At 45.1% G+C, this 12,226-nt stretch overlaps 1 long non-coding RNA gene across 3 annotated transcripts in view; it reads left to right on the top strand.

Moving 5' to 3' along the window:
- Window positions 1-12,226, top strand: part of LOC121140514 — a 70,329-nt gene that overhangs the window by 54,773 nt on the left and 3,330 nt on the right. The window lies entirely within an intron of this gene.

The raw sequence follows: 12,226 nt of genomic DNA, 5'->3' as shown, positions 1-12,226 counted from the left end.
TTCTCTAGGCTTTAAGCAACTTGGAAAGGCATTCTAAAAAAATTTTCAGCACTACTTACGCCCATGTTATTAGTATTACTAATTATTTTTAATTGTTTTTAAAAAGCTTTCATTTATTCTTTAACAACCTCAATACATGTATATAATGTACCTTGATCGTATCAGTCCTCAATTACTCCCCTCCCACACACCCCACACCCCACCAACTTATATCCCTTCCACTTGCCCATGGTGCGCTCTCTCTCTCTCTCGCTCTCTCTCTCTCTCTCTCTCTCTCTCTCTCTCTCTCTCTCTCTCTCTTTCTCTCTCTCTCTCTCTCTCCCTTAAACCCAGAGTTCAGTTAGTGCTATCTGCTAAAATGCTGACTGGTCTTGTTGACTTGATCCTGTGCAGTGAGCTCATAAGTGCAATGATACTATCCTGTCCAGGAGACAGCATTTTACAGCACTCCTCCACATCTTCTGGCTCCTACATTCTCTCACCACACCCCATTCCTCCATGTACCCTGAGTCTTGAGGGGAGGGGTTAAAAATGTCCTACTTAAGGCTGAGGACTCAATAGTCACTTGTTCTTAGTACTGTGACTTGGTATAAGTCTCTCCATTAATTATTAGCTACTGCAAAAATAAGCTTCTGTGGGTAAGGTTGAGAGCAGCCCTAATCTATAAGTAAAGCAAATACTTAGATTTGATAGCATGTCCATTTAGTAAAACAACAGTAGTTGAGGTGCTGTGGAACAGGCCTCAAACCAATCAGAAAGCAGGTGGTTAGCTCCCATAACATTTATGCCACTATTACACCAGTGGGTGCATCTTACTGGTAGGTCAGTTTTATATCATTTGGCATTCACCTGTGTAACACCGTTGATGGTTTTTCTCCCCTGTGGCCTACATTGCACCTTCTAGCACTATGAAAACTAGCCAGCAGGGAGGAAGTTTCCTGGAGTTCTAATATGATTTCCATATGTCCTACAATCAAAGTGTTAGTGTCTTTAGCAGAAGGGTCTTACTATTTAGTTATAGTGGTCAACCAGGAGCAGTGGCAGTCACCTTTGTTATTTTGGTGGTCTCTGTGGCCTCCAGGGCCAAAAAATGGTAGGGAAGTATCCCTTGCCTAGCAGGGAGACATATTCTCTATTCTCCTCTCTTTCTTTCTCCTTAATTTTTATGTGTGTACGTGTGTGGTGGCCTGCATGAGATTCATTTTATACCACATGCATGGAGAGATTTGCATGCAATAACTCATGCCTTCTCAGGGAAGCATGTCTGCCCCTGCAGGGTACCTGTGCTCAAACTCTGCTATATCACCTTGCCTTGATCCTGACACTCAGACTAGGGATGGTGAGGGAATGAAGAAGTGACAGCCATGTACACAGAAAAGCTGGAGTGAGGTGAGTTGTGTGCCCAGTGATGGGTGGCGCCAACTACCACAACAGCTCAGATGTTCAGTACTTCTGTTTTGTACAGCACAATGGGGAGAAGCTGAGTAGTCTGGAGGTGAGAAGTCCCTCGCTGTAAACTTCCAGGAAGAGGAAGCTGTAGTTGCCAGTTTTTGAACACACATGAACCAGGAGGCTTTACCTTTCCCAATTTGATCAAATGGGAAGGCTTTGTTGATTTTCCATGGGTCTGAGGACTTTATCCTTGAAATGTCTGTGCCCATGTCATACACATTGTTTCAGGCCTTGACTCACCACAAAACTGCTCCTGTCTTAAAAAATACAGTTTTAAGTTAGACTATAAAGTAGCTAGTTTCCACACTTAGGGGCAGACCCCGTGTCCAGCAGTAGATGGCCAACACAAAACAAACTCAGTGGTATTTTTTGGAGGGTTTTTTTTTTGGACTGGGCATTAAAAAAAACATATAGGTTCTTGCTTTATTATGGTTTCTGGTTTTGTGTCTTTAGGGGATATTTTTATTTAAAAAAAAAAGATTTACTTAGCCTAGCGATGGTGGTGCACATCTTTAGTCCCAGCACTCAGGAGGCAGAGGCAGGCAGAGCTCTGTAAGTTCAAGGCCAGCCTGGTCTACAGAGCGAGTTCCAGGGCAGCCTCCAAAGCCACAGAGAAACCCTGTCTCAAAAAAACAAAAAAAAAGATTTACTTATTTTCTGTGCATTGGTGTTTTGCCTACTTGTATGCCTGTGAAGGTGACAGATGCCCTAGAATTGAAACTACAGTTATGAGCTGCCACGTGGGTACTGGGAAAACTGAAATCAGAATATATTATATGAAAAAATTCTATTTTTCAATAAAAATAACTGATTTCCATGAAGGTTTTTCATGCATCTTTAATTTTGGTCTAAGTAACCTCCCTATCCTTTCCTCAACCATGGTCATCTCATTCTAGTTTTTTGAGACAGGGTCTTAAAGTAGTCCAGGCTGACCTCAGATGCTTTTTTGTAGCTGAACCTTATGTAGCTTTAACTGGCCATGAAACTTTTTTATTTAAAATTTTTATTTACATCTATGTGCAGGCTACATATTCCTGAATGACCGTGGGGCCAGAAAAGGGTATTAGATGCCCTGGACCTAGAGAACCAATGAGTGCTGGGAACAAAGTCTGAACCCGGAAGAGCACACTGACCACTGAGGCATCTCTCCAGCCCCCAGAACTTTTGACTCTCCTGCCTCCACCTCCCAGGTACTGGGATTACAGGCATAGGCCACCATGGTTGGCTTTTTTTTTTTTTTTTTTGAGACAGGGTCTCATTCTTGGCCCAGGCTGTCCTGGAGGTCACTATGCATCTACACTGGTGGCAATCCTCCTGTTTCAGGCTCCTAAGTGCTAGCATCACTGCTTTGCAACACCACACCTGGCTTAATATTGTTTAAATTTTAATGACTGATCTCCACACTGCTTCTAACTGACCTTAGTGAGAATAAGTTCTTTTGGGGATTGTAGTTGTGTGGGTATCCCTGAGTTGTCCCTTTTGGGAATCTTCAGCCTTCCCCAAGTGAGCCTCACTCCCTCAAGTTTCTGGGGGACCTCCCTCTTCTCCAAGCTGCTCTTGGGACTTCTTCTCTTTCCATGTCAAAGCCTTGGCACCAGGGCACAGCAAAGGAAGTGGCCACCTGCACAGGCTCGGTACCCTTTGGTTCTATAGATCCGAGTGTCATTCTTCGGGCACAGCCAAAGCTATTAATAGCCCTAGTCCCTCCCCCTCCCCCTTCTATGCCCCTCCTCTGAAGGATGGAGGCACACCAGATCCAAGAAATAATTACGCTCCTCAGGCCCCTCTCTGAGCAGGAAGAAAGGAAAGGTCTTGGTTCTCCTTCAGAAGAAAGAACTTTTTCTGTCCTCTCCGGGCTCTGGATTGCTCTCCTGCCTTGCTGCTCAGGGTGTGACTTTACTCTGTTCCCCTTTCGGTCCAGGGCTTTGCACACTTGAACGACATTCCATTAGACTTGGGTCATTTTCTACCTTTTGGTATAACTTGCAATTCTTTTTTTCTTTTAATATGTAGGAATGTTTTGCTCACACGTATGCATGTCTTATGAAAACCTGGTGTTCGGGAAGGTCCAAAACAAGCATCCCTGGGGAGCTGGAACTACAGATAGTTTTGAGCTACCCTGTGGATGCTGGGAACCAAACCCAGATCCACTGCAAAAGCAGCCAGTGAGTACTCCTAACCACTGAGCCATGTCTTCAACCCCTGGGCCATCTCTCCATTATACTAGCTTCCGGGGAGTGCAGGAAAGGAAGGAGAGCCAAGCTGGCCTTTCCCAGCCTGAGCACTCAAGATATTTAACAGGGGCACCTGATGAGCAAGTTCCTGGCTGGGGACAGGAGGAGGCAGATCAGAGGGTGTTTTCGTGGATCCTGAAGGATCGTGGATGAACCGGCAAGACAAGGTCCAGCAGGGTTAGGTGGACACGCTTAAATGTCCTGTACAGTACTTGGTGGCATCATTTACATCTCATCCTACAGTCATTGTGGAAAGTGGCATCTTGAATTGTGCAACGCAAAGCCTGGGCAGCCTTACATCACAGTTTAAAAAAAAGATTTATTTATTGTGTACACAGTTTTCTGTCTGCATGTATGCTCGCACACCAGAAGTGGGCACCAGATCTCATTACAGATGGTCGTGAGCCGCCATGTGGTTGCTGGGAATTGAACTCAGGACCTCTGGAAGAGCAGTCAATGTTCTTCTTAACTGTTGAGTCACCTCTCTAGTCCTGCTTGTTGTTTTTTACTCTTAGAGATTTTAGGATTTCTCTTTCTCTTAGGATTTATTTAAGCCGTGGTGTTGACATTACAGAGCTTCTCAAGTCCAGCTGCTTCAGCCGGCCCTGAGGTTGGGAAGAGGGCAAAGTTCTCAGACCTTCCAGTGACTTCCAAATTCTACCAAAGAGGGTGTGGCTGCCTTCTCTGAGAATGCCTCTCCCTCCTCCTCCTGGCTGGTAGGGCCTTTTTTAAGTTCTGTCCCTGGGTCTGGTTCTGTGTGTCACTCAGACTCCATCCCGCAAGGGAAGCCCTGTTTTACCTACCCCAAAAGCACTGGCGAGGCATGCTCAGTGGGTGAGGGTCCTCAGCCAAGGCTGTTGCCGTTTTCTAGTGGCGACCACCTTTGACAGGTGGACCATCAGCAAACTGATGAGTAAAGATGACGTCACAAGCAGCTGATGGGTGCCGGTTACCTATGGGCTCATAGAGAGTCTTCCGGGTTGGGAGTGGGGCTTTCTTAGCCAAGAAGTACAGCTGCTCAACTGGCTTGTAAATTCACAGCAGGGCCTGTTTCCTCTGTATCTACCCACAGGCAGCTGACACTTAAGTGTATGATCTTGCAGATGAAAAAAAGCTGCCTTTTTGTTTAAACAAGTCATGGGAATCAGATGAAGGCAACTGATTTCCGAGAACCTGGAGGCTGGATTTAAGAGACATTTATAAAAATTTCACAAGCCAAGTAGTATACATGCTAGAATCAGCCAATTGGCTGCTAGTATTGTTATTCATACAGCACCTGTAAATCTTCACCAGTCAAGTCCAAGTTTGGGCTCCTTAGTTACAAAACATAGCCTTTCTGACTGAAAACACCTGTAGTACATGTGATTTCAACTTGGGACCTGGCCAAATGAAGAATTTCAAATTGTTCATTTTGTCCCTGGTTTTAGACATTGAATAATATAGATTCTAACTTCCTCTGGCCTCTTCTAGATATGCCAAATGATAATGACAAAAATAAAATAAAATAAATTGCATTTTGAATGTTTGAAAGCCAGATGGTGGTGGTGCACACCTTTAATCCCAGTACTTGGGAGGCAGAAGCAGGCAAATCTCTGTGAGTCCCAGGCCAGCCTGGTTTACAGAATGAGTTCTAGGACAGTCAGAGCTACACAGAGAAACCCTGTCTTGAAAAAAAAACAAATAATAATAATGACCGATTATTATTATAGTGAACAGAATCCTTTTAAAAACAGCACTTGGGAGGCAGAGGCAGGAGGATCTTTGTGAGTTTGAGGCCAGCCTGGTCTACAGAGTGAGTTCCAGGGCAGCCTCCAAAACAATACAGAGAAACCCTGTCTCAAAAAACCAAACCAAAACAAAACAAAACAAAACAAAACAAAAAACCAAACCAAAAAAAACCCAAAACAAAAACCAGAAAACCCACGTTCACCTCACTGGCGGATTTGAGTGATTCTGCAGCAATTGTTTCTTTTTTAAAAGGTTTATTTATGTCTATCAATGTGTGTGAACTACCATATGGGTGCTAGAAACTGCTGACACATCTTTTTAGCCCCTCCCCCTTTTTTTGAGACAGGGTTTTACTATGTAGACCTGGCTGTTCTGGAACTTGATATGTGAAGTAAGCTATCTTCAAACTCAGAGATCCACCTGCCTCTGCCCTGAGTGCAAATATATATAATTAATGTATGTATGTGTGAATGTATGCCTGTTGTGTAACAGTTTTCTCTGAGATTGAAACATTCCAGTATGTAGGCAAGTTCCTTAAACAGGAAGGTAAACGACTCAAAAGAGCTTCAGGAAGTCCCTGAAACTGACCCTTCCTGCTAGATAAAGCGATAAAAGCTGAGAGTCAGACAAGCTGCCTGGAAGAAGCAGAGACTGGTCAAACTCCCTGGAGGAGGTTCGGACCAGAGTCTCTTGGACAGGACACTCTCCAAGCTATTGAGCTGGCCGCAGGCAGTGAAGTGTGCTCCAGGTTTCCCTACTTTTGTGAGCTGTCACCCATGCTGGGGTGGGCCTTGGTGATGCAGCTGTCTTAAGAGTCATTTCTTTCTTTCTTTCTTTCTTTCTTTCTTTCTTTCTTTCTTTCTTTCTTTCTTTCTTTCATTTATTTATTTTTTGGTGTTTTTCGAGACAGGGTTTCTCTGTGACTTTGGAGGCTGTTCTGGAACTAGCTCTTGTAGACCAGGCTGATCTCAAACTCACAGAGATCTGCCTGCCTCTGTCTCCCAAGTGCTGCGATTAAAGGCATCCACTACCACCGTCCAGCGTTGAGAATCATTTCTGTTCCTGTAAGGAACCCCTCATATTCCTGTAAGTGACCCCAATAAAACTCACTGGTTCACCAAGTTGGACTTTGGTGGTGTCTGTACTTTGGTCTGTCATGGGCTCCCCATCTGGAGTAAGTAGATGTGTGTTGCATCTCCCTAGGAGAAGTTTTGTCACACAAGAATGCCACATATGTGTGGGTACTTGCAGAAGCAAGAAGAGGGCATCTAATCCCCTGGAACTGTCACAGACAGTTGAGAGCTGCCATTCATGGGTATTGGGATTTGAAGACTCCGGTCCTCTGTAAGAGGACTCTGGTCCTCTACCAAGCATCTCTCCAGTTCCTAAAACAAAACACCAGGTGGGCTTTCCAGTACCAAGACAGACCACACCAGTTGTCCTCAGAGGCCTGGCTTACATGCCTGACTCCGTTCTTAGATAGTAAGTCCTTGGGAGGCAATGATGCTGGTGGGTACAGGTGTTTTCCTCAACATTCTTATAAATGGTTCAATAAGTCTGTTCTGGTACATTCTATTTCTTATTTGACAGGAGCAGGGGATATGGGACATTGGAATCTGCATTCTGTCTCTAGCAGATGCAGACTCAGAAAGTGAGTCTCTGAACTGGGAGTATGTGTCAGAAGTAGGCTTGTCTAGCATGTGTGAAACCCTAAGTTAAGTTCCTGACACTGAAGGAAAAAAATCAACAATGAAGTAAGTCCCTGTACACACTGTAGGCCCTTAGTCAAGGCCTCAGTATCTACTCCAATATCATCACTAGTTAGGTCAAACCAAGGACTCTTGACACTCATGTGGTATGCACATGTGGAGATGAGAGGGTCACGACAAAATGATAGGTGTCTTCTCAGCTGCTCTCCACCTTTTGTTCTGGCAAGGGTCTTTCAGTGGCTCTGAAGCTCAGGGCCAGGGAACTCGAGAGTCATCTGTCCCTGCCACCTCTGCACTGAGATCACAAGTGTGTGCTGCCAAACCCTATTTTTTCACGAAGGTGCTAGAGATCTGAACTCAGGTCACCATGTTTTTTGTGGCAAGCACATTATCAACTTCACCAAGCCCCTCCAAGCAATTTCTTATGCACCCAGTCATGATTTTATCTTGAAAAGTGGCATAGATTTACTAACTGAAACAGGATGTGTGTATCCTAGGCTGACCTTCAAATAGCTATGATCCTAAACTTCTGATTTTCCTGCCACGATCTCCTAAGTGCTGGAATTCTAGGCATGTGCTTTATGCCGAGCTCAAACGTGCCTTGTTCCAGAGGCAAGAGATCCGTAACCAAGTATTGCTTAGCTTAGCCCATGGCAATCCCGATAGCCATGAAGGTTGGTTACAGATGATTTAAGGTTGGGGTGTCTCTGACGACGGGCAACCTGTGGGGAAGACCCCTCCCACCTAAGACAGGGATTCAAGGTCCCCCAAAGACGGGAAAGGGAGGGTGACCCTACCTGACCTAAGCCAGGAGTGCCTCATTTGAAAATAAAAAGGGGTGAATTGTGGGAACACCAGACCTTGAGTAGAGACCCACTTCCCCTTCTGCCTGGGAGTAGGCAGCTATAAGACAATGTTTAGTAAAAACATGTTTACTAAAAACGATACAATAAGTTCCTGGAAAAGGCCTTCCCACGGAAACCGCCCTGACCTCGACCTTGTCAAAAGACTAACCGCACCTTCAAACCCACACACATCCACCTCTGGTGTCAGAGCGAACCAGCCAGGGTAGAGGAGAGAGCAGAAGCTTCTCTGGTGGGAGCTTTTCTTAGGAGGTTTTCTTGAACCTTTTTGGAGCCTGTTTAAAGTTTTCTTTATATCGTTGAACGAGTCTCTGTGTTGTCAATCCCCTCCGCACGTTCTCGGACACAGGCCGCGCAGCAGACGTGACATGTCACCATGCCACTTACATAGTACTGGGGGCTGAACTTAGGACTTTGAACCCCCAGGCAAGCACTCTACCAACCGAACTTAATCCCCAGCCAAAAAGCAGTCTACATTCATGAGACGCTCCATAGCTTTGTGCCTCCTTTTGTCTCTTTGTGACATGGAGCTGCTTCCGTTTGTAAAAGACAAATCTGTACAAGAATGCAAGTGGAAATTATTTCCTGTTGCTTCTACCTTAGAGGATGGGAGATAGCATACCTTAGCAATCTTAGATCTCCACAAACTTCATCTTTACAGACACTGGTCTTTGGGGGCAGCGACAGGGTTTAAAATTGGGGCAAGTATAATAGGAGAAGACATATTGTAAACTTATTATTTAATAAGAACATCAAACTTATACAATTTAGTTCACACACAAACTCGCTCTCTCATGGAAGAGAAGCTGAGGGTGTAACAAACCACTTACCCAGCATGCACAAGTCCCTGAGTTCAATTCCCAGCACTACAAAAAACAAACAAACAAAAAACAAAAACAAAAGTAGAAAAACAACTGTTGCAAAAAAATAAAAGACCCAGAGACAGGCCGGGCGGGCGTTGGTGGCGTGAGCTCTGTTACTTTTAGACTGATTCAATCTCCTGCAGCCCTGGGTGGCCTTGAACTCAGAGGGATCCATCTGCCTTTGTCTCCTGAGTCCTGGGATTAGAGGTGTGTACCACCACTGCCTGATCTCTATAACTTGAGGCTGACTTTGCTTTCTGAATCCTCAGGCAATCTCTAATAAACCATAAATAATGTATCACTATTAACAACAAAAATAGCTTTCTAAAGTTTAGACTGAGTAGGTAGCAACCTTGCCTGTGGTGACCACAGAGTGGGGCGATGCTCTTGGGTCTTCGGCTTGAATTGTGGCTCATAACGCAGTGTTTTTCTTCAATTCAGCTTGCTTCCAGAATATGAGTTTATCTTTTGTTTTCTGAGATAGGGTCTGGCTGGACTAGAACTTACTCTGTAGACTAGGCTGGCTTCAAACTCAAAAGATCTTCCTGGCCCTGCCTCCTGGGTACTGGGATTAAAGTCATGTGCTACCATACCTGATAGAATATGAGTGGAGATGGTCTTGTGTGGCCCAGGATAGACTTGCATTTGTGATCTCCTGCTGCAGCCTTATATTCTGAGTAGTTCTTGGTGGGTGGCATCATTTCTATCCCAGCCTAGTTACTGTTATCTCTGGATAGTGGTGTCTTAAATTGTGTAGTGCAAAACCTGGCAGCCTGCTATCAAAATTTTAATTATTGTCAAGCATGGTGGAACATCTGCAACCCTAACATTTTGGAGACAAAGGGAGAATTATTTTAAACTCTAGGTCAGTCTGAGCTACATATCGATGCCTCAAAAGCAACTGACAAAAGCCCAAACTTATTTGCTTTTGTTACCTTTGAGCCTTGGAGTTCAGAGTGCCGGGACAACAGACGTGCACTCCCATGCCTGGCGTTAGGATGACCTCTCACCCAGCAGGGAGGTAGAATATTATTTTAAGGTGTGACTTTTGTTTGTGCTCTATTTGTTTAACTCAGTGAAGCGGTGATTCTTCGCATGTCTGAAACACCTGATGATCCTGATAAAAGAGCTGAATGGCCAATAGCGAGGCAGAAGAAAGGAAAGACGGGGCTGGAAGGTAGAGTTAAATAGGAGCAGGGCATTTGGGAGGCAGAGGCAGGAGGATCTCTCAAGGCCAGCCTGGTCTACAGAACAAGTGCCAGGACAAGCTCCAAGGCTACACAGAGAAACACTGTCTTGAAAAACAAAACAAGGACCCCAGATTGATGGCTGTGTGGAAAGCATGGGACTGATCCAGATCCCCTGAATGTGGGTGTCAGTGAGGAGGCCTAGGTAATCTATGAGGCTTTGGGTTGCATTTATCCCTGGCATACAAATGGAATTTGGCTTCCCATACCACATTGAGGGATGCTCTCTCAGCCTGGACTCTTGGGGGAAGGCCTAGGCCCTGCCCTGGATGAAATGACAGACTCTGGAGATCCTCCATGGAGGGCCTCACCCTCCCTGGGGATTGGAGTGGAGATGGGGTGGGGGAATGAGGGGCCTGGTGGGAGGGGTAGGGGAGGAGGGCAGGGAGAGGGAGCTGGGATTGACATGTGAAACAAACTTAAATAAAAAAAAAAGGAGGGGGGAGAAAAACAAAACAAAAAATAGGAGGAACAATGAGAGAACAAGGAGAGGAGGATACCAGGGACCAGCCACCCAGTCAACCTCAGAATAAGAGGAATGTAAGGTATGAAGAAACAGAGAAAGAAAGTAAACAGAGGAAAAAAGTAAATGGGAAATTTAAGTAAAAAAAAAAAAAAAAGCTGGCTATAAGCAAGCCCAGCTAAGGCTGGGCATTTATAAGCAAGAATAAGACTCTGTGAGTGAGTTATTTGGGAGCTGGGTGTCTCCCCCCACACCAAAAAAAAAAAAAAAGAGTAAAAAACATCATACTATAACAACCACTCCGGCAGTGTGTCCATACCCTCCCTCAAATGAGATCTCTGCTGCCTTGGAAACCAGTCAGACATGTAAAGTGGACATTAAGAAGCCCAGGACTGGTCTGTGAGGCGCCCCTAACAGTGGACTCCCCAGTTTCTATCTGGTCCAGCAGCCAGGGCACACTACAAGTTCCGTTAAGTCTCAGGTGGGTAAACATTCCGTTTCACTGTTTCAAGCAGGCCGCGGGTGCTGAGACTTTCACTAGAAGACAGATGGGTTCGTTGTCTTGTCCACACATGGTTCTATTTACCATCTCACTAGCACTGACTTACCCCACTCAAAATTTTCCACCAGACTAAAAAAAATTTATTTGTGAAGAAGGAAATATCTTAAATACCCACTTAGCCTTTGTTTACACTGTTCCATTGTTTTCTCTCTGATGTAATGTGTTCAGTTTACCTTGCCTAGCCTCTGCTGTGTATTTGCATGAACTTTTTATTAACACATCTCCCAGCCCTTTGTAGTGTGGGGATGGAGCTCAGGGCCTTTCACAAGAGCCTTCTCCACTGGGCTAGAATCCCAGCCCCTAACTGTCCTTCAGTCAGAGGACACCAGAACCTGAGTGTACCGTTGCTCAGTGTGGATGTTCTGGAGGCTTCTAGTACAAAGTGCAGCCTGTAATACCTGAAACTGTGTGATGGTGTGCTGGACTCAGTGCACAGAGAACAAGGGGCAGCTACTAGCTCAATATGAATTTATCTGTAATCCAACAGAGCAAAAGCAAAGACAATACCATTTCTGCAGGCCTTAAAAACAAAACACCTGTTCACCACCCATCCCCCCACCTACCCAGTGGGAACAAAAGAGAGCCTGGTGGTCCCCTCCACTGAATGTCAATTCTTCCTCTCACTGAATAGATGGGAAGTGGAGGGCCAGGGCTCTCTGTGCCAGTCAGGTGTCTCTGGATGCATATTAAGCTCCTTGACACTGTTAAAGCCTTTGGGTTATGGTAGTTTTTTCCTCCTTGCCTGTAGTTTTCTATGCATTTATTTAGCATGTGTGAATTTGTGTATATGCATGTTTGTGTGGTTCATGTGTGCACGTGTGGAGGACAGAGGTCAACCAAAAGTCATGTACCTTGCTTTGACACAGTGTCCCTCCCAGAGACACTGGGCTGGCTGATGAGGCTAAGCAGGCTGGCCAGCAAGCTCCAGGGGTCCTCTCAGCTCCGTCTGCAGGGCTGGGATTACAAACCACCATCATGCCTCGTTTTTAAATGTGGATTCCCAGGATCAAACCTGATTTGTCTTCATGTTTGTGTGGTAAGCACTTTGTGGACTAAGGTCATTCCAGTCCAATTTTCAATTTTTAAAAAGATATCTCAGGTCCAC

This window comes from Mesocricetus auratus, unplaced genomic scaffold, assembly GCF_017639785.1.
Source record: "Mesocricetus auratus isolate SY011 unplaced genomic scaffold, BCM_Maur_2.0 Super-Scaffold_4256, whole genome shotgun sequence".
NCBI lineage: Eukaryota > Metazoa > Chordata > Mammalia > Rodentia > Cricetidae > Mesocricetus > Mesocricetus auratus.
This window is presented reverse-complemented; position numbering and strand designations above follow the sequence as displayed.